Raw genomic sequence first — 23,648 nt, forward strand, 5'->3', positions numbered from 1 at the left:
CTTTATTCTCAAGTCACACAGGAAAAAAAAAATCACACAAAGCATAAAGAATGCTTTACCAAGAAGACCTAACACTTTCCAGAATTTGAATGCTTTGTTTCCCCCTAGTAGTTAAGTGTAGTCAGGCATGTGACTGACTACATTTTTTCAGAGAGTTAAAGAACACACTCAGCCATGTTCTTCGACAGGTAAAAACCACCCTCTGTTTACCAGCTCAGGAAACAGCCAGAAGTAAACACCCCAAATCACAACGTTACCTTCAGATATTCTCATTATCTTTAGATACTGTCCTTTGGGCTTGAAAATAAAAAGCAACCGGCAAGTTTTATGCTGTTAAAATGGCTCCTGTAGATTGGGGAAGTGGTGTCTGTGCTTCAGCTTATGAGTCATACATGAAACTAAGTGTTTCTAAGGGAGGCACGCCCATGTTGCTGTGGACCCAATTATTCTGCTAGGTCAAACATGCAAATCTACAGGTAAAAACGGGGGAGAGGTATAGAAAAAGGAGCAAGGTAGAGCCAAGGAGCAAGATCTACCTTGATTAAACCATTACTCAGCCCAGGTTAATCATCATAATTTAAAATTAACAATAAAATACAACCAGAATCTACAAGGAGGCAGACTTTTAAAATCTTATGTTGTTTTAGAAAAGAAAGTGTCAGTTTTTAAAAGTAATTTTAATATATTGAGTAAATAAAACTATGGGGGGGGGGGAAGCATACAAGAGAGATAGCAAACTTTCTGGCTTTTAATGTAACAATGAACTGGTGACTTTAACCTGGCTACTCATTAACCCTTATATGAAAGGGTATATTACTATGTAATCTGGAAAAGCTAGCAAACTGCAATATCAGACGCAGATTTATAAGTTCACTAAACAGATAATGCCCACTAGAAAATCCAAAGTTCAGTGGAAAAATAAATGGAAATTAATTTGATTTATACTAAAAAATATACCAAATTCAGGATTAGAAAGGAACTGAAGTTCAATATAACAAAATGATTTTAAATAGAACTGCAAGCTTGATATAACCCTATTTTAAACAATTGTCAATACAGTCATGGTTCACAACTCTACTACTTCTAAGAAACAGCTCAAGTGTACCTTTTAAACATTTCCCACAAATAAAAGAATACCATGTGCCGCCCTGGCCAGTTTGGCTCAGCGGTTAGAGCGTCGGCCTGCGGTCCGGAGAGACCCGGGTTCGGTTCCCGCTAAGGGCACGTACTTCGGTTGCAAGTTTGTCCCCGGCCCTGGTTGGTCGTGTGGGTGGCAGCCACTCGATGTGTCTCTTCACGTCGATGTTTCTCTCTCTCTCTCTGTTCCTCCCTCTCCCTCCCACTCTATCTGTATAAAAAACGGAAAAATATCCTCGGGTGAGGATAAAAAAAAAAAAAAAAAAAAAAAAGAATACCATGTGCCAACCACCCTGCTATAGTCCTGCTGTACCATGCATGTCTAGCCTGAGGGTGCCAGGCTAGACACCCTCAGGCCAGTGAAAATTTTGCTCTCCAAGTCATTGTACATCTGACAAGGTACCCAAGCAGCTGAAACATTACTACAACTACTTACCCTGCCCCCTGGGTGAATATTTATTAATTTATTCTAAGAGCTTAAATTGATCAAAATGGCTTGAAAGCTAATGCTTTCCAAAAGCGCTTTAAATGATGAATTGCAAGTCACTACCTAGCCTTCATCCTAATATTTTACAAAAAGTAAGTGGTATTTGGCAAAGTGTTCTCCCTTTAATTAATTAGCTGGAAGTGATTATTCTGCCTTACTAGAGGCATAGGTGAGAGAACAAGCTGTCACTGACTTAGACAGGAACTTTGCACACTGCTACAAAACTTAATGACAATGAACCGTGTTGCTGCCCATTTATTCCATTCCACTGAATATTCCTTGATGTGTTTATCTTTTTATTAAAAGAATCCCCCTGGTTAAACAAATTATTATTATTATTTTTTATCCTCACCCGAGGACATTTTTTCACTTTTTGTTCAGAGAGACTGGGAGGGAGAGAGAGAGAGAGAGAAACATCGATGTGAAAGGAACAAATCAAGTGGTTGCTACCCACACAACCCAACCAGGGCCGAGGACAAACTGCAACCAAGGTACATGCCCTTAGTAGGAACCAAACCCGGGTCTCTCTGGACTGCGCAGGCTGACGCTAACCGCTGAGCCAAACCAGCCAGGGTGTTAAACAAATTATTACTAAAATTATGCTAAAAAGAAAAACATACCACTTTTTCTATTGTCAAATGTCATATTTAGTTTAATTCAGCTGTATCCAAACGCCAAGAAAAAGGTCCTGAGTAGTCACAGGAAATGTTCACCGGAAAATCCAAGTCATTTCCCAAAGCGGAAACTTAGTTTAGACTTTATCTATATAAGCCTAGTAATTTGATTCTCTTTTAGCTAATTAGAAATTATAAGGAGTGAAAGAGGGAATAGAGAATGAATGATGTCAAAACAAGTGGCAAAGCTGATAATGAGAGAATAAAATTTTAAAAACCTATAAAACTATAAATAAATATAATGTAAAAAGTACTGAGATATGAAGTTAGCCTTCATAAAATCAACACATTCTACATTCTCCCTAAGTATATCACCATACAGTTAAGAGCTCTGAAGTTAGCATTATTATAATAATACTCAAATTTTTAAAAACAGAACCTATCAGCGATTAGAGTGTTGGCCTGCAGTCCAGAGAGACCCGGGTTCAGTTCCAACTAAGGGCACGTACCTTGGTTGCGGTTTGTCCCCGGCCCTGGTTGGGTCATGCGAGTGGCAGCCACTTGTTGTGTCCCTTTCACATCGATGTGTCTCTCTCTCTCTCTCTCTCCCCCCCCCCCTTTCCCTCCCACTCTATCTGTACAAAAAAATGGAAAAATATCCTCGGGTGAGGATAATAAAAAAAAAAAAAAAAAAAGGAAAAAACGTCCTCGGGTGAGGATAAAAAAAAAAACAGAGCCTAGCCCTGGTTGGTTTGGCTCAACGGTTAGAGCACTGGCTGGCAGAAAGAAGGATCACAGGTTCGAACACTGGTCAAGGGCACGTACCTAGGTTGCAGATTCAAACCTCAGCCTGGTCAGGGTCATGTGGGAGACAGCCAATTGATGTGTCTCTTTCACATTGATGTTTCTCTCTCTCTCCTTCCCTCCCTAACTCCCACTCTATCTTTAAAAAAAAAAAAAGGAAAAATATCCTCGGGTAAGAATAACAACAACAACAAAAAACAGAGTCTAGCCCTGGCCTGTTTAGCTAAGCAGTTAGATCGACGTCCTGGAAACCAAAGAGTATCGGGTTTGATTCTGGCCAAGGGCACGCACCTCGGCTGCGGTTTGTCCCTGGCTCTCGTTGGGGTTGTGTAGGAGGCAACCACTCGATGTGTCCCTCTCACATCGATGTTTCTGTGTGTGTGTGTGTGTCTCTCTCTCTCCCCCCCTCCCACTCTATTTGAAGATAGTTGAGAAAATATCCTTCGGTGAGGATTAAAAAAAACCCAGAACCTAGCAGCCATTTCTACACAGGGGCCTCTCACACAAACTGTGCTTCAGAGAAAAGCATGAACTGAACTACCTGCTTCTGTACTGAACTGCCTGCCTGCACTGTGTTTCTGTCACCTAAGACAGCCCTTATATTACCCATCAACATCTTCAACAACCAATCAGAGGAGCTCTACTCTGACCAATTAGGAAATTGCCTTTTGGACCAATCAAACTGCAGGGATTTGGGGTCCTCAATTCCTGCATGAAGGCAGACCAATCAAGTACCTGGGGCAGGGACTTCTGTCTATATAAAGCAGCAGCACCAGAACCACCAGCAGGAGCAGCAGCCCCACTTTGAGAGTAGTGCACTTTTCCTCCCCACCAAAGCCTAAAGACTGAGTTTCCCTGGCTGAGCTGAAACACCAAATATGTCTCAATGGAGCAGAGCAGACCAGCACAGGCTAGAGCAAACTGACACAAAACAAAGCAGACCAGAGCAGAGTGGAACAGATTAGCACCTAGCAGAGAAGACCATCAAGGAGCAGAGAAGAGCTATCTAGTTGGAGAGAGGCCTGGCCCCAGGGCTGCCTCATAGCCTTCCTGTTTTCACAGCTGTGCTGTATCACAATTAAGCTATTTTGCCCTGAATAAAGCTTCCTTCTTCACTGCATCCCCAATTGGGGAATCCTAGTGGCATTGAATTGGTACCAATGACCATCAGTTGACAGTTATATGATCTTTATGTTGTCAAAAAAACATTGAACTGTACACTTAACTAGAGAAAATTCTACTATATAAACTATATCTCAATAAACCTGACTTTAAAAAAAATCAGTTCATGTGTATAAAGTCCAATTGGTTTTAGAGTGGGTGATCCAGGGTTGAGTCCCAAGTCCACTTTTAACCAATTGTATAACCTAGAACTCTAAGCCTCTGTTTTAACTTCTGTAAAAGGAATAATGATAATTCTTACTTCACACAAAAAAATTCACTTAAATTGCTTATTATAGTACCAACATAATGTGTTCTCAGATTCTTATCAAAATGGGGGAGATAAACAAACATACTGTTAGTACATCCATATTCAACAATAAAATGAATGAACTGTTGATAAACACAACTTGGATGATGCTCAAAAGCATTATGTTGAGTGAAAGAAACCAGTGTCAAAAGATTACATACTATATGATTCCATTTATACAACATTCTTGAAGAGACAAAACTGTAATGGAGATCTGGATGTATTCTCCAATTGGAGTCGAAGACAAAGTCCTGAGCCCAGCGTGGAAATCATTAACATATATATGATATTGAAGTTACAGATATAAAAGATAACAATGACAGACTGACTCTTGGGACACTCCAGTATTTAGAGGTAAGGGAGATGAGGTAGAAGAGGTGAAGAAGGCAGAAAAGGCATACCAAGAAATGCAGCAGGAAAACTGATCAGTGGTTGTAGGGCTATGAACAAGAGGGAGAATGTGGCTGTAAAGGGAGAACACCAGGGACTTTGGGGGGGAGGGGGGTGATAAAATTGTTCTATATTCTGATTATGGTGGTGGCTACACAAATTTATATGTGTTAAAATTCACAGAATTATATACCTCTCCCAAAAAAGGGTCAATTTTATTTTATTATCATTTAAAAAATAAAACAGTTCAGAAAATTTCAATACCTCCCAAACCCATTACTCCAGTAAATAGTGAAGAAAAAACAGACAAAATCAGCCTAGCCAGTGAGGCCCAGTGATTGAGCGTCGACCCATGCACCAAGAGGTTGCCGGTTCAATTCCTGGTCAGGGCACATGTCCAGGTTGTGGGCCCAATCCCCAGTGGGGGGCATGCAGGAGGTGGTCAATCAATGTTCTCTCTCATAGATGTTTCTCTCTCTCTCTCTCCCTAAAAAAGTCAGTAAAGAAAATAAATAAATAAATAAATAAACAAAACTATATTGAGGGACATTCAACAAAATACCTGACCAGTATTCTTCAAAGTGTCAAGGTCAAAAAAGACAAAGAACCACCACAGATTTGAGAGGATTAAGGAGATAACAACTAAATGCAATGCAATATATCCTAGATGATCCTGTAACAAAAAAGGGACATTAGTAGAAAAACTATGAAAATCCTAATAAAGGTAATAGTATTGTACCAATGTTAATTTCTTAGTTTCTATCATGAATTGTGCTTATGTAAGATATTAATATCTGTGCAAGCTGGATGAAGAATATACAGAGACTTTCTGGGTATTTATGTAATTCTTCTGTAAATCTAAAATCATTTTGAAATAAGTTTTTAAAAAATTAAGTGCCAGCCCAGCTGGTGTGACTCAGTGGACTGAGCATCATCCCATGCACTGAGAGGTCCTGGTTCGATTCCCAGTCAGGGCACATGCCTGGTTGTGGACCGATCCCCAGTAGAAAGAGTGCAGGAGGCAGCCAATCAATCTCTCTATCTCCCTCTCCCTTCCTCTCTCTCTAAAAAATAAAATAAAATAAAAAATAAAAAAATATTTTAAAAATTAAGTGCCAGAATCTTTTAGAAGCTTACAGTCATTTCACAAAGCAAACCAATGTCATCCTGCATATTTTGATTACCTTAGTCTAAGTTGGATTACCTAGTGTATTTTACACCTACACTAAGATGATATATGTTATCTGAAAGGGAAAAAACAGGCTCGATGATAAATTGTATGACTTACCAGACATGCTTATTCCAATGTATATGTTTATGACTTTAAAAGTTCTATCAGCATTTGATTTCTCAATTTAAGAATGGTACCTTTTGCCCTGGCCGGTTTTGCTCAGCGGTTAGAGGTCGGCCCGCAGACGGGAAAGTCTCAGGTTCAGTTCCTGCTAAGGGCACGTACCTCGGTTGCAGTTTGTCCCTGGCCCCAGTAGGGGTTGTGTGGGTGGCAGCCACTCAATGTGTCTCTCTCACATCAATGTTTCTCTCTCTCTCTTCCTCCCTCTATCCCTCCTGCTCTATCTGAGGATAAATGCAAAAATGTCCTCGAGTGAGGAAAAAAAAAAAGAATGTCTTTCTTTAAAGAAATTTTTCACACATTCTACCTCTTAATATTCCTTTTCTAAATTTTTTTTTCCTTTATTGATTTTAGAGAGGAACTGAGAGGGTGAAAGAGACAGAAACATCGATGAGAGAGAACATCGATTGGCCACCTCCTGCATGCCCCTCACTGGGGATGGGGCCCACAACCTGGGCACGTGTACTGACCGGGAATCGAACCAGCGACCTCTTTGTGCATGGGTTGACACTCAACCACTGAGCCACACCAGCCGTACTCCTTTTTGTTTAAACCTTCCATAGCATACCAGCCCCCACAGAATAAATTCCAATATAAGCTGGATCTTGACTTTGGTCCACCTAATTAAAGCCTCACTTGTAGCCATTCTAACTTCCAACACAGAGCCCACAATCCAGCTTTGCTGAACTTCCCGTTAGTTTCAGAGCATGTCACACTTTCTCACTCCACATTTGCTGGCCTTCCCCACTCATTTTGCGTGCAAAGTCTTTCTGTCCTCCAACATTAAAACGAAGAATCGGCCTCGCTGGTTTGTGGCTCAGTAGACTGAGTGCTATCCCATGTACCAAGAAGTCACAGATTTGACTCCCGGTCAGGGGGTTGCAGGCTCGATCTCCACTGGGGGCGTGCAGAAGGCAGCTGACTGATGATTTTCACATCGATGTTTCTCTCTGTCTCCCTCCTCTCTAAGAAAAATCAATAAAAATATATAAAATAAATAAATAAACAAAAGGAAGAACTGGTATCTATCTTCTTTGTCCCCCCACAGTATTTTGTAAATGATCTAACAGATGCATGAATCGTATAGTTTATCCATTCATACTTCTACAGTGTGCAAAGCACTCTGATAAGTTTGGGGGACCTAAAAGTGAATTGATTTCATTCACAACTCCTCCATTCTACTCTGCTGGAATATCTGATGAAGAATACAGTATTTTATCTATCACTTATTTACATGTCTCACCGGTCATTTATTTCCACCTGACAAGTGTTCCTGGTCTACAAATGATTGTTTAACAAGTATTTGCTGAATGAAACATTCGGAATTTCAACTAAATAGTTGTCCCTCGCGCTCCGACTTTCACGGCTTCACTCTATCACAGTTTTTTCAAATATAGTATAGTATTCGACAAAACCGCAATAGAGTAAAGCCGCAAAAGTCGAAGGGCGAAGTGGCGAGGGACAACTGTATATAAATAAAGAATTCTACTTCGAGAAAATTCATTTACTGCGGTAGAGTCTGGAACTGATTAACTGCAATAAACGAGGGCCGACTGTATTGGCTCAATGATAAACCTGCTATTGTTTTTTTCTCTTCTACATCAGCCAAACCATTATCAGGTCATTTATGAATAAGTTACACAAAGCAAGGCCCCTCTCTTACTTTCCTAAATAGTCTAAAATCTATGAATAGGCAGGTTAGGCTGGTTCTGGCAGCCCTGTTTGGGGATCAATCCCACAGCAGGAAAACTCTGCATTTGTTAAGAGAGTGCAGCTTCTGGATTACCTCAGTGTTTATACCTGAACATCTCATTGTGTTAACAGAGTATGAATAAAATTAGAGGCAGAAAGGCAGAAAAAGAGATAGACACAGGCACACATACACAAATGCAGGCAGACAGAGAAGGAGAGAATGAAGAAAAACTCCATTACATTAGAACTAATTATCTAAATGTGGCCCTTTCCTTCAACTTTTGGTCTTCTGTTCCTTCCTGGCTTTAACAGACTACTATCAATGAACTTCCCTAATTAGAAGTAATAGCTCCTTTTATTAGAAGTTTAGATATTTTATTTATGTTTAGATAGAACAATTAATGACTTCTCTGAACTATTTTACGGTCATCACAAAGGATACATGTTAGCTATAGTTAAACTGCTCTGATTCTCTTCTTCCATACTTAAAACTGTATCATTGGTACAAATGAAACTTTAAAACTTAAAAGTATTTAATATTTACAATCGTTTTAGGAAGTACTTCTTGGACATATACAATGCTCTAAGTATTTTAATTTTCTCAAATTTCTATCTCCAAGTCTTGCTCCTGAACTCCAGATTCCTCTATCCAACTTGACAACTTCATTCAAATGTCTGATAGATTTCTCAAACTTAACATATCCAAACCTGAATTCCTGATCTTTCCTCCAAAACCTACTCTACCCAGTTTTCTCCAGTCATCTTAGTAGTGATTCAATACTTCAGTTGCTTATACCAACAGTTGCTTAGACCAAAAACCTTAGCTCTTGACCCTCTATCATATACCATATCCAATCTTTCAGGAAATCCTGTTGGTTCAATCTTCAGAACATAAACAGAACCCTATAACCACTCAACATCTTTGTTATATTATGCTCCAAGCCACTTCTCATCTCTTACTTGCATCACTGCAGTTGTCTAAGTAGCCTTCCTGCTTCTACTCGTCTCTTCCTACAATCTATTATCAAAGCAGCAGCCGGAAGTAATCTATTCAAGAAAGTAAATCAGATCTTATCACCCTCCCACTTTAAAATCCTCCTATAGCTCCTCTTCACACAAAAATAAAAGTCTTCATAATTTCTTACAAGGATTGCAAGAACTTACCCTGTTCCTAGCCTCTATGATTGTACCTCATACTACTTCCTATTTGTTGCCTCTCTTCTATTCACACTGACCTTTCCTTGCTACCTCCTGCAGGCCTGCTATCTCCTGAATATGGCAAGCATTCTTCCCCGCCTAGGTCTCTGCACAGTTTGTTCTCACTTCCTGGGAAGCTATTCTGTTAGATATCCAGGTAGCTAGAGCTTTTACTTCCTGTGGTACACTACTGCAGTAATAGCTAATAATTTGTTAATACTTCTCTGTATGAAATGACTTTGCCTTTTCTCTCATCAAGAGGCCAAATCTACTTCTCCATCCCTTAAATATGGAATTTGCCAAGTGATTTGCTTTGGTCAATGAATTAGAAACAAACAAAACACAAGTAGAGGCTTGCAAAGTATAGGTACACAACAGCTTACCCTGTCTTGCTGCTGGGATCCTTCTGACACCACTAGAGTATGAGAGCCACACAGAGAGGCTGTGAGTGAAGCCACCCTGGATTATGTGTCTAGCCCCAGCTGAGCCAGCTCTTATCTAAAGAATTACCCAGCCAACCTACAGAATCATGAAAAATAATACAGGTAATACATGTAGTTGCTCAAAAATTATGACTTATTCATTAAAAGCTGACAGAGGCAAATACAACTGTTGAAACTCAGCAAATGCTTTACAAAAAATAAAGTTCTTGCTCGACTTAAGAAAGAAAACTATAAATCTTGCACTGGCTGGTTTGGCTTGGCGGTTAGAGCGTCGACCTGTGGTCCAGAGACCCGGGTTCGGTTCCCGCTAAGGGCACGTACCTCAGTTGCAGTTTTTCCCGGCCCTGGTTGGGTCCTGAGGGTGGCAGCCACTCAATGTGTCCCTTTCACATCAATGTTTCTCTCTCTCTCTCCCTCCCACTCTATCTGAACAAAAAAATGTCCTTGGGTGAGGATTAAAAAAAAAAAACGATAAATCTTAGCAACATATTGTGTAAGAAAGACAATCCAATATGCAGCTGAACAGTGGGCTCATTCTCAAAGAAAACCAACTTGGCCTCTTCATCAAAACACTGACCAATCCCCGGCCCTGGTAAGGGTCGTGCAGAAGGCAACCAGTCGATGTGTCCCTCTCACATCAATGTTTCTCTTTCTCTCCCTCCCACTCTATCTGAAGATAAAAAAATATCCTCGGGTGAGAATTTAAAAAAATTAAAAAAAAAAAAAGACTGACCAATGAACTTCCAATTGTTTTAAGTTGAATAAAATGTTTAAAGTAAAAACATGTTTTTATCTCTCTCTCCCTCTCCCTTCCTCTCTCTCTAAAATCAATAAAGAAAAAAAAATTTATTTAATAAAAAATAAATAAATGCTACTAGAGAAGATGTATCACATTTATAATCAAGAGAAAGGATCAAGCTAGTTTCATCCTGAAAAACAAAAACCTTTATCACTACCCCAATTATACAGAAAGACTAAATTTTTAAATGTTTTTAAAATTTTTTCTTTGCTAAGTGCTTGACATACATCATGACAGAGCTACTAAGAAGCATTCAGGCCCTGGCTGGTTTGGCTCAGGGGTTAGAGCGTCGGCCTACGGGCCAGAGTGACCCGGGTTCGGTTACCACTAAGGGCACGTACCTCAGTTGCAGTTTATCCCCAGCACTGGTTGGTCATGCGGGTGGCAGCCACTCGATGTGTCCCTTTCACCGTCAATGTTTCTCTCTCTGTTCCTCTCTCTCCCTCCCACTCTACCTGAACAAAAAATGGAAAAATGTCCTCGGGTGAGGATAGAAAAAAATAAAAAAGCATTCAGCCCTGGCCAGTTTGGCTCAGTAGTTACAGCATTGGCCCGCGGACCACTGAGTCATGGGTTCGATTCCAGTCAAGGGCAGGTACCTTGGTTGCAATTCATCCCCGGCCCCAGTTGGGGTCGTGTGGGAGGCAGCCATTCAATGTGTCCCTTACACATCGATGTTTCTCTCTCTCCTTCCCACTCTATATGAACAAAAATGAAAAAATATCCTCGGGTGAGGATGGAAAAATAAATAAGCAATCATAAGACTTCAAAGTAGAACATTCTTGGGGCATCAATTCTCTAAAGTCAGTCTACAGAACAGATGCATGATAATCATCTAAAGACACTCACTCAGTGCACACACACACTCCTGAGTCTTACACCTAAGATTCAAATTTCGTAGGTCTTTTTTTTTTAAAGAAATGTTTTTATTTTTTATTTATTTATTTATTTTTTATTTTATTTTTTTTTTTATCCTCACCCGAGGATATGTTTCCATTTTTTGTACAGATAGAGTGGGAGGGAGAGAGAGGAAGGGAGAGAGAGTGAGAAACATTGACGGTGAAGGGACACATCGAGTGGCTGCCACCCGCACGACCAACCAGGGCCGGAGACAAACGGCAACCGAAGTACGTGCCCTTAGCGGCAACCGAACCCGGTCTCTCCAAACCGCAGGCCGACGCTCTAACCGCTGAGCCAAACTGGCCAGGGCCAAATTTCATAGGTCTTTAAGTGGACCCTGGAATCTCTGGTTTTTACTGCTGAGATGACCAAGAAGTTTAATATAGTGGCAATCAGACCTTTGTACTTCAATAGGCCTAATTACACCTGGTGTACACAGTCCCAGAATACCATATCTACATTAAGTCAGTGGGAAGGTCATATTTATATTCAGTACATCCTATTTAGAGAATGAGCAAGGTGTGTAATATATTTTTCAAATATTTCATAGATCTAAAGAAAATATTTTTATATCCAAGCTTCTCCTTAAAAAAAACAAACAAACAGCCCTGGCCGGTTTGGCTCAGCAGTTAGAGCGTTGGCCCATGGACCAGAGAGTCCCGGGTTTGGTTCCGCTAAGGGCACGTACCTCAGTTGCAGCTTGTCCCCGGCCCCGGTTGGGGTTGTGTGGGTGGTGACCACTCAACGTGTCTCTCTCGCGTCGATGTTTCTCTCTCTTTCTCCCTTCTCTCCCTCCTGCTCTATCTGAAGATAAAAGCAAAAATGTCCTCAGGTGAGGATAAAAAAACAAAACAAAAAAAAAAACTCCACGATTTGACATCCCAACTGTCACATACTCTCTGAACCCCATCCACTATTCTTTCTCTCTCCCTTCACAGCCAATCTTCCTCAAAGATTTGTCTATACTCCACTTCTCCATTTCCTACTCATTCTTTGATTCATTCTTATCTAATCTGATCTAATCCTGCCCCTATTATGACACTAAGTCTGTTCTAACTAAGGCCAATGAACACACAGGGCTAAACCCAATGAACAATTCAGAACTTGTTTAGTTAAACCTAATAATTGTTCTCTCCTGGTTTCCACCAATTCTGGACCACTTTTCCTTGGTCTTTTCCACTCTACTTCACCACTTATCACTGGAGGTCCTAAAGGTTCAGTTGAAAGCCCTCTTCTCACTCCACACTCTCCCTGGGCAAACCCATCCATTTCTAGGATTTCAACTACAAAGTCAGATTATAAAAGTGAAAAATCACCTCTTCTCAATCACCCTAGACAAGTCCCTTAAATCCACCCTTTAAGACTCTAATACACTGCTGGTAAAAATGCAGACTGGTGCAGCCACTCTGGAAAACAATATGGTGTTACCTCAAAAAATTAAAAATTGAACTTCCATTTGACCTAGTGATCCCACTTCTAGGACTATACCCTAAGGAGCCTGAAACACCAATCAGAAAGAATATATGTACCCCCATGTTCATAGCAGCACTATTTATAATCGCTAAGATCTGGAAACAGCCCAAGTATCTGTCCATCAATAGATGAGTGAATAAAAAAGCTGTAATACATATACACAGTGGAATACTATGCAGCTATAAGAAAGAAAGATCTCTTATCCTTTGAGACGATATGCAACAAGGAGGGACCTGGAAAGTATTATACTAAGTGAAATAAGCCAATCAGAGAAAGACAAATATTACATAATCTCACTTATTTGTGGAATATAATAAACAAAATAAGCGGATGAACAAAATAGACCCAGAAACATGGAAGTAGGGTTCAGACTGACAAACCTCAGAGGAGGTGGGTGGAGTGGAGGGAAGAAATAAACCAAAGAACTTATATGCATATATGCATTATCAATGGACATAGACAATAATGCTGTAGGGGAAAGGGAATCAGGAGGAGGGTGTCAATGAGGGAAAAAGGAGAAATATCTGTAACAAAAATAATTGATAAAATTAAATTAAAATTCACCCTTTAAGAACATTTTACCACAATTACAGGCCACAACAACAACCAATATATCATCTGAATAAACTGAATCGAATCATTTTTCCCCCTGACATTAAAACACCAGATTAAGTAGGTGTTTATAAAGGCCATATTGTACAAAAAGATACATAATTTTTCTCCTTAATTCCACTCCATTCCACTTCCATATTCCCTAGCTTAAAATCTATCAATGTCTGCCCACTCTCCTTAAGATAAAATTCAAAATCCTTAACATGTTCTACGATGCCTTGTATGATGACACTTGCCATCCTCATCTCCCATATCACGTTTTACATTATTACAGTTCTCAGGGTCTTCTTTCATTTCCCAAAGTATACCCATAATTTCTTTCCTGCTTTGAAGCATTTGAAAAATGCTATTCCCTCAGCCTCCCCTTCCTTCCCAAGCCCCTTTCTCCTCACCAGTGCTTATTCATCCTTCAAATTTCTAATATTTAAATGTCATCCCTTAAGGAAAACTTTTCAGTATAGCCTTTTCCTCCTACTCTGTTAGGATATAACATTCGAACATACTTTATTTGTTCAAAGACTGTATCTCCTACTAAACTATAAGCTTCATGATGATCTTGTTTGCTTTTTTCATTTTTATATCCCCAGAACCTAATACCTGAATATTGAACAAATTAGTAACTCCAATCTCATTACAGATGCTTTTACACTCTTACGATTTGCATATTCAAATACAAATTCATACATGGCTTTCTAAATTGTGATAACATAAAATTTACCATTTTGACCATTTCTAAGTTTATAGTTCAGTGGTAATTAGTACATTCATATGCAACTAATCTCCAGAACTCTTCATTTTGCAAAACTGAAACTCTATACCCATTAAGCAACTAATTTCCCCCTCCCTAAAACCTCTGCCAATCACCATTCTACTTCTGTCTGTACGATTCTGGCTACCCTACGAACCATATATAAGTGGAATGATGCAGTATTAGTCATTTTGTGACTGGATTATTTCACTTAGTGTAATATCCTCAATGTTGTAGCATGCGTCAGAATTACCTTCCTTTATTATTTATTATTATTATTATTATTAGTTGTCCTCACTGGAGGATATTTTTCCATTGATTTTTTTTTAAGGCAGAGTGGAAGGGAGGTAGGGAGAGAGAGAGATTAATGGGAGAGAGACACATCAATTGATTGTCTCCTGCAGAACCCTGACCAGGGCTGGGGATTGAACCTGCAACCCAGGTATGCGCCCTTGACCAGAATCGAACCCTTCACCCTTTGGTTCAAGGGCTGATGCTCTAACTGATGAGTCAAATCAGCCAGGGCAGAATTTCCTTTCTTTTTAAGGCTAAAAAAATATTACACCATAAGCATTTACCACATTTTGTTTATCCATTTGTCCATTGATGAACATTCTTGTTACTTCTACACCTTTTTTCAGTTAGTGTAAACGATGCTGCTATGAACATGGGTGTACAAGTATCTCTTTAAGACAGAACCAAAGTCTGTGTGCCCAATGCTTTGAAAGGTCAAGGCTCAAAACATCAGAGTTAGGAGTAAGGAAAGGTTTGCTGATTTAGAAGACACCAACCAAGCTGAGAGAGGTGGTACCTCAAAACCAACTTGCTTGCTAGACCAGGCCAAGGGTTTTTAAGGGGTTAAGGAGAACAGGTATGCGAAAGTGCTGGTGGGGCAAGTTCTTTTTTCTTTTTCTTTTTTTTTTTTTTTGCTTCCCCTGCCAATCTTAAATGTGTCTTCACTGACCATTTTTATCTTGCTATGTAGGTTTTTATTTTCTAATCATTTTTTTTAATTTTTCAATTATAGTTGGCATGTTAATTTATTTGGATCAGGTGTACACCCCAATGATTAGACATTACATAACTTACTAAGGGGTCATACTGATGAATCTAGAACCCATCTGACAACTGTTATTAAAATATTATTGACTATATTCCCTAGGCTGTATACATCCTCATGAATATTCTGTAACAACCAATATGTACTTTTAATTCCCTTCACCTTTTTTTACCCATTCTTCCAAACTCCCTCTACTCTGGCAACCATCAAAACGTTCTTTGTATCACTGACTCTGTTTCTGTTCTGCTTGTTTGTTCATTTTTTTAGATTCAATTATGGATAGATACTCATATTTTTTATCTTTTTAAATTATTCTTTCTTTTATTATTGTTGTTGAAAGTATTACAGATTCTTCTTCTTCTTTTTTAGTAACTTTTTTTTTTCCATCCTCACCTGAGGACATTTTTCCTTTTTTTTTTTTTTTCAGATAGAGTGGGAAGGAGAGAGAGGAAGAGAGAGAGAAACTTCAACGTGAAAGACACACATGGAGTGGCTGCCACCCACATGCCCAACCAAGGCCAGGGACAAACTGCAACTGAGGTATACGCCCTTAGTGGGAACCGAACCGCGGTCTCTCTGGACCATAGGCTGACACTCTAACTGCTGAGCCAAACCGGCCAGGGCAGATTCTTCTTATTCTTAAAGAAGAGCCTTTACCATTTCATATAATACTGGTTTGGTGTTGATGAACTCCTTTAGCTCTTTCTTGTCTGGGAAGCTCTTCATATGTCCTTCAATTCTAAATGATAGCATTGCTGGGTACAGTAATCTTGGTTGTAGATCCTTGCTTTTCATCACTTTGAATATTTCTTGCCAATCCCTTCTGACCACTAAACTTTCTGTAGAGAAATCAGCTGACAGTCTTATGGGAGCTCCCCTGCAGGTAAGTAACTGCTTTCTTCTTGCTGCTTTTAAGATTCTCTGTCTAGCCCAGCCAGTGTGGCTCAGTGGATTGAGCAACGTCCCATGGATAGAGAGGTCCCAGTTCAATTTCCAGTCAGAGCACATGCCTGGGCTGTGGGCTTGATCCCCAGTAGGGGTCATGCAAGAGGCATCCTATCAATGTTTCTCTCTCGCTTCGATGTTCCGATCTCTCTCTCCCTTCCTCTCTCTCTCTAAAAACTCAATAAAAACCTATTAAAAAAAAAAAAAAAGATTTTCTGTCTTTAACCTTTTGCATTTTAATTATGATGTGTCTTGGTGTGGGTCTCTTTGGGTTCACCTTATTTAGGACTCTCTGTGCTTCCTAGACTTATATAGCTATTTCCTTTACCAAGTTAGGGATGTTTTCTGTCATTTTATTCAAACAGGTTTTCAGTTTCTTGCTCTCTCTCTTCTCCTTCTTCCAACACTCCATGATGCAAATGTTGGTACAACTGAAGTTGTCCCAGAAGCGTCTTACATTATCCTCATTTTGGGGAATTCTTTTTTCTTTTTGCTGTTCTGATTGGGTGTTTTTTGCTTCCGTATATTCCAAATCGCTGATTTGATTCTCAGTTTCATCTACTCTACTGTTGATTCCTTGTAATCTATCCTTCCTTTCAGTTAGTGTATTCATTACTGAATCTTTCTTATGTTTTCTATCTCTGTTTTTACGTTTCCTAGCTCTTTGTTAAAGTTCTTACTAAGTTCATTTATTCTTCCCCTAACTTCACTGAGCATCCTTATAACCAGTGCTTTGAACTTTGCATCTGGTAGATTGCTTGTGTCCGTTTTGTTTATTTTATTGCAATTTAGGTCTGTTCTTTCATTTGGGACACGTTTCTTTGTCTCCTCGTTTTGGCAGCTTCCATGTGTTTGTTTCCACATGCTAGGCAGAGCTGCTAACTATCCTAGGCTTGGTAGAATGGCCTAATGCAGTAGGTGTTCTGTAGGGTCCAATGGTACAGTCCCCTTGATCAAACAAATTGGGCATTCCAGGTATAACCCCCAAGTGGACTGTGTACACTCTCCTGTTGTAGTTGAGCCTTGATGCTGTTGGCACATCAATAGGAGGAATTTACTCCCAGGACAATCACCTGCAAGGAATGGCCATGACCACCAACCACAATGAAGAATCAGATGTGCAGGGGCCTACCCCACAGAGCTGGGCTTACTTCAGCAATTTCTGGTACCCTGAGTCTGCCCTTCAAGTGTGTTGCTGCTGGAGATGGTTGCTTTGATATGGTCTGAAGCTCTCCCCTGGGTGCTTTGGTTCTGCACCCTCCTGAGAAATGCAGGCCAAGGAACAATGGCCTCTGCCAGCATTTTTGTCTGGGAGAAAGACCCCTGCCTCTGGCCCACTCTTTCCCTGATGCCAGACAATTCAGTTCCTCCCCATATGTCTCTGGTTCCATTCAAGCTGCTGCCCCAGCACTGGAGTTCAGAGTGAGTCTAAGTAACTCTGTACACAGGCCCTTTAAGAGGAACTGTCTGGGACACCAGCAGCGCTCCCTCTCCCTCAGTCTCAATCCCTGTTGGTTTTTACAGCCAGAACTTATGGGGACTTCTCTTACTAGCACTGGAACCCTTGGTTGGAAGACCTGGTGTGAGGCTAGAACCTCCACTCCTTAGAGGAGACTTCTGCAGCTGTGATATGCCTCCTGAGTTTTATCTGCCACATGTGGTTGTAGGACCAGCCCATTCCCTGTGTCTGCCCTTCCTACCAGTCTCGATGTGGCTTCTTAATTCCCTAGTTGCAGGACTTGCATTTAGCCAGATTTCAAGTGGTTCTGAATGACGGCTGTTCTGTAGTTTAGTTGTAATTTTGGTGTGATTGTGGGAGGATATAAGTATCGCATTTACCTGTACCACCATCTTGACCAAATCTGGTGGAGCAATTTTATTTATTTATTTATTTATTTATTTATTTATTTATGTATTTATTTATTTATTTTAATCCTCACCCGAGGATATTTTTCCATTTTTTGTACAGATAGAGTGGGAGGGAGAGAGAGGAAGAGAGAGAGAGAGAGAGAAACATCGATGTGAAGGGACACATCGAGTGGCTGCCACCTGCACGACCAACCAGGGCCGGGGACAAACTGCAACCGAAGTACATGCCCTTAGCGGGAACCGAACCTGGGTCTCTCCGGACCGCAGGCCGACGCTCTAACCGCTGAGCCAAACCGGCCAGGGCAGGTGGAGCAATTTTAATTGAAGGACCTTGGAACCTGGCCATATATGATAAAGAGGCATCAATACCGGATCTTCCTGAATAATGGACCCTCAGCTTTTGAAAGGGTTCTGGTGTTCAAGTTCTGTTATGTCCTGGTCTTCAAACAGGATAGGACCATTCTGAGCCGGTTCTGTGGTTACAGAGCCACAAATAGAATTGTTGGATTCTATTACTATCTCTAGTTTTTTGAGGAACTGCCGTACTGTTTTCCATAGTAGCTAAAACATTTACATTTTCATGAACAGCACACAAGGGCCCCAATTTCTCCACATCCCTGACATCATTTGTTATTTTCAAGGTTTTGTTTGTTTGCTTGTATAGAGTAGGAGGGAGGGAGGGAAGGAGAGAGAAACATTGATGAGAGAGAGACAAGTCGAATGGTTGCCTCCCACACAACCCCAGCCAGGCCTGGGGATCGAGTCTATAACCCAGGTACATGCTCTTGGCCGGGAAATGAACCTGAGACCCTTCAGTCCGTGGTTGACACTCTAACTTCGGAAGCAAACCAGCCAGGGCTATTTTCTGTTTTTAATAGTAGCCATCCTAATGAATGTCAAGTGACAGATTTGCTTTTATACAAACTTCATGTGCTTTATTTTTCCTACAAACACATGGTGAAAATAACCATTTAAAAATATGCTCCATAGCCCTGGCCAGTTTGGCTCAGCAGTTGGAGCATCAGCCTGTGGATCAAATAGTCCCACGTTCGGTTCCCGCTAGGGGCACGTACCAAAAAATAAATAAATAAATAAAATATGCTCCATAAACTAACAAAAGATATTCAAGAAAGTACTGAAAATAAAAAAAGAAGAAAGTCTTTCAAAGCAGGATTTTAAGGGACAATAAAGTTGTGATTAGTGTGTAATGGCAAAAAGGAAAAACATAAAAAACAAGACAGAACAAATAAAGAAAAGGCATTTCCACTCATGTCTGAAATTCCCTGATGCCAAGTGCATGCTTATAGTTTTGAATTAATTAAACCTATGTATGTCTTACATCAGAATATTTCCCCTCAGCTCTACCCTTGCCCATGTGCTGGGACTGCCTGTGGTCAATGCCTTCCCATCATATTCTTCCTTTGTGATTCTTAAGCTCTTGCAACTGGGTCAGTGCCTGCCCTATTCACTGAATGACTGAGTGGCAGAGCCCCATCCTTCCCAGCTAATGGGTCATCTGTGTCCCCTTCGAATAAGGAGGTATTAGTGATAAACATATTAGAATAGCTGGGTTAAAACCAATTCCATATGACCTGGAAAGTTTGAATTAATTAAATCTTGAAACAGATAAAAAGCTTCACATACATCCTAAATCAGAAATGTATCCTGCTCATGGTATTGTGAATCCAAAAGAAACTTTTTGTTTTCTATTAAATCCTCACCTGAGGACATTTTTCCATTTTTTGTTCAGATAGAATAGGAGGGAGAGAGAGAGAGAGAAACATCAATGTGAAAGGGACACATTGAGTGGCTGCCACCCACACAACCCAACCAGGGCTGGGGACAAACTGCAACCGTGATACATGCCCTTAGCAGGAACCAAGCGCGGGTCTCTCTAGACCATAGGCCGACGCTCTAACCGCTGAGCCAAACCGGCCCGGGCCCTAAAGAAACTTTAACTCAACTAAAATAGTAAACTACTATTTAGAAGGACTCTCTTGGCCCTGGCCGATTTGGCTCAGCGGTTAGAGCGTCAGCCTGTGGACCAGAGAGTCCCAGGTTCAGTTCCCACTAAGGGTAACTGCCTCAGTTGCAGTTTGTCCCCACCCCTGTTGGAGTCAGGTGGGTGGCAACCAGGCGATGTGTCTCTCTCACGTTGATGTTTCTCTCTCTCTCTCTCTCTCTCTCTCTCTCTCTCCCTCCCTCCCTCCCTCCTTGCCTCCACTCTATCTGAAAAAAATTGGAAAAATGTCCTCGGGTGTGGATAAAAAAAAAAGTAAAAGGGAATGCTAACTACCATTAATCCTGTCACCTTTCTAGCACAAAAGGTAGATACCATGTGATAAAAAAGTTTAAGTACAGGCTAAATATTATATTAAACTAAAAATTTATTTGTAAGTTCAATATCATTTACAGATGTAAAAACAATATTATAATGAAACCATTAAAGGAGGTGAGAAAACAAATATATCTCTAACTTTATTGGCTCCTGGTTCCAATATTTAGGAAAAAAGCAAATAGACCATGAAGTATTTTGAAAGTTATTTTCCTTATACAATACCTAAATAATACTTTTTTTTTTTTTTTAACCTCACCCGAGGACATTTTTCCATTTTTTTGTTCAGATAGAGCGGGAGGGAGAGAGGGGAAGAGAGAGAGAGAGAAACATCGACGTGAAGGGGCACATCGAGTGGCTGCCACCTGCACGACCAACCAGGGCCGGGGACAAACTGCAACCGAGGTACATGCCCTTAGCGGGAACCAAACCTGGGTCTCTCTGTACCGCAGGCCGACGCTCTAACCGCTGAGCCAAACCGGCCAGGGCAATAATACTGTTTTTTATGTTGCAAATCTTATGGGCCTAAACATTTGCATTTTCACGATTCATAGTCTACTTTGCTTAAAGTTACATAGCATACATCAACTGCAGAATATAACATATAACGTAGCAAAATTAATTTATAAAAGCCACCCACAATTCCATACACTGACTATGAAAAGGGCAAATAAACTTAACATTTAAAGTATGTTATGTTTGTCATGCTGCACTTTGGAGAACAACTCAAATATTTAAATATTTTAAATAATTAACATTATATTTGAAAAATCTCTCCATTACCAAAATGTAAGGTCCCTAAGGTAAAATATCAGGTTACTTAGGGGCTAGGAGTTCAGTGGATACTCATCCATTCTCTTCCTCAGCCTGGATATCACAATCAGAAAGAATGTACAATTGCTGACATCAGAATGCTGCAGCAGCCCATTTCTGCCTAACTAGTAACACAAATTTCAAGCGCTAAAACCCCAACCCTCCTGACACCTCAGGGAATACTAATGTGCAAGCCACTTAATGACATTAGGCTGTAAACACAGCTCATCTGTTGGGACAATTTTGTAGAGTTCAAGAAGGAACCATTTCCTGAGTTGCAGAGAGCAAATAAGTCTTTCATAATCACCATTTCATTTTGATTCAAGCTACTTTACCAGTTTAATTTGTGAGCAGACTGGCCTTCTAACTAAATAGCATGTAATGAAATCCAAATTGTTTGCATAATTACAATTAAGGCAACTTATCAAAGCATGGAGAATTTCTAACAATAAAATCCAACTTCACAAAAAATGGGAATTTGACCAAAAAAAAAAAGATTAGGGGCGTTTTCACATATTTCTCAAGAAATGTAACTCTCAAGGACAATACCATATATATTATGAAATAGAACAAAATAATACAATATAATGGGAAAAAAAGACCATTTTACAACAGGCCTACATGCCACAATGTTTTAAAAAACAAACTCTTTGCCTGGCCAGTGTGGCTCAGTGGTTGAACATCAACCCATGCACCAGAAGGTCACTGGTATGATCCCAGTCAGGGCACATGCCCAGGTTATGGGCCCAATCCCCAGTGGGGGTCACGCAGGAAGCAGCCGATCCATGTTCTCTCTCATTGATCTCTCTCTCTCTCTCTCCCCCCCTCCCTTCCTCCCTCTCTAAAATCGATTTAAAAAAAAAAAAAAAGCCCTGGCTGGTCTGGTTCAGCGGTTAGAGCATCTACCAGTGGACCAGAGAGTTCCGGGTTCAGTTCCCGCTAAGGGCACACACCTAGGTTGCAGTTCATCCCCGGCCCCTGTTGGGGTCGTGTGGGTGGCAACCAGCCGGTGTGTCACTCTCTTTTCCTCCCTCTCTCCCTCCTGCGCTATCTGAGGAAAAATACAAAAATGTCATTGGGTGAGGATAAAAAATTAAAATTAAAAAAACCAACTCTGAGTTCTGGCTAGGTAATAACTCAGTTGGTTAGAGTATCGTCCAGATACGCTAAAGTTGCAGGTTCCATCACTGGCCAGGGCACATAGAAGCAGCAACCAATGAATGCATAAATAAGTGGAGTAACAAATGGATCTCTCTCTCTTACACAAATCAATATAGAAAATAAACCTTTGATATGAAATTACTGGAGAAAAGAAGCATGCATCTAAAAAGCGCTCTTGAATTTCTTTGTAACTTTGTAAGCTATTGATTGTATTCTAAATTCTTTAAAAGCCTCAGAAAACAAACTAATTTCAACTTTGTACTTAATGAGCATAACTACATATACCAATGTTGAACAATCATAAACAATTCTAAAATAGTGAATTTCAAATGAATGAAATTTTGTTATAATTTTGAGGCTTTTAGTTCTAAGTTACATTGTCCACAGGGTGGCAGTCTCACAGTCTTAACTTTGTCTCTAGATTGAATGTATAATTATAGTGTTCAAAAACACCACACGTACACATATATACACACAGGTGGGCAATAAAAATCTACTGTCTGACCAACCCAAGAAATGAAAATTGCCTGTCTTTTAAAAAAAAATGCTTCATTACTTTCTTATTTCTTTTAGGAGTGTTTACTTCCTGACATCTTAAATTTTTTCTTAAATGTACCTCCTTTGATCCTTTCTATTTTGCTGCAACTACCTTATTTAGGAAGTGATTACAGGCAAGGAGAGCTGTTAGATTATTACTGTACTCCAGGAGAACCTGACCTTGGTCAAGGCCTAACCCAAGGAGAGAGCAAGAACATGAAAAGGAAGATTGGAGTGAACATCACAGACACAATCTTTCTGTCTTTCAATTCATCCTGCACACTACTACCAAAACAATTTCATTAAAATACTTATCATATTACTAGAAATCCCTTCTCCTAGCTAAGTGAATTCCTTATTCCTAAATTCAAGGACCTGCATAACAAGAACCTTCCAAAATCTATCTGAATGCTCTGCAAGAGTTAAGGGGGCTTGTAAAATAAACTTCACTTTGAGTAGACCTTGCAACTTCCTGGTTTTCATTCATTCAAATATTTTTCAAATACTCACAGAGTGCCAAGCACTGCTCCAAGTGCTTATGATACCAAGGGGACAAGTCAAAGTCCCTGCTCCAGAGTTATACTCCCGACTTAACAATCTTGGGCTGAGAACTATTAGGGGAAGGGACACAAGTCCTCAGACATTTCCAGCAATCTGCTTCCCAAGTATGGGCCACTGGAAGAACACTAGGGGTTGTGGGATAACAAAAAGACACAACAGGAGGTCTGCCAGCACTAACATTGTCTGCTATAGACCCTAATTAATTTTTGCAGCCTTATTTCCAATTCCTATATTACGTTTCCCCTCAGT

General features: G+C 40.2%; 1 protein-coding gene across 3 annotated transcripts in view; it reads right to left on the bottom strand.

Moving 5' to 3' along the window:
• ELF1 (E74 like ETS transcription factor 1) overlaps nt 1-23,648 on the bottom strand; it is a 121,760-nt gene that overhangs the window by 93,600 nt on the left and 4,512 nt on the right. The window contains exon 1 of one of the 3 annotated variants that reach the window (XM_036250175.1): nt 258-387. The exons of 1 other annotated variant lie outside the window; for it this stretch is intronic. The gene's annotated coding sequence lies outside the window, so the exon portion shown is untranslated. Of the gene's footprint in view, nt 1-257; nt 388-23,648 lie in introns of those variants that run through there. One more of the 3 variants, XM_036250171.1, reaches the window with a different exon arrangement.

This window comes from Molossus molossus, unplaced genomic scaffold, assembly GCF_014108415.1.
Source record: "Molossus molossus isolate mMolMol1 unplaced genomic scaffold, mMolMol1.p scaffold_m16_p_9, whole genome shotgun sequence".
Taxonomy (NCBI): domain Eukaryota; kingdom Metazoa; phylum Chordata; class Mammalia; order Chiroptera; family Molossidae; genus Molossus; species Molossus molossus.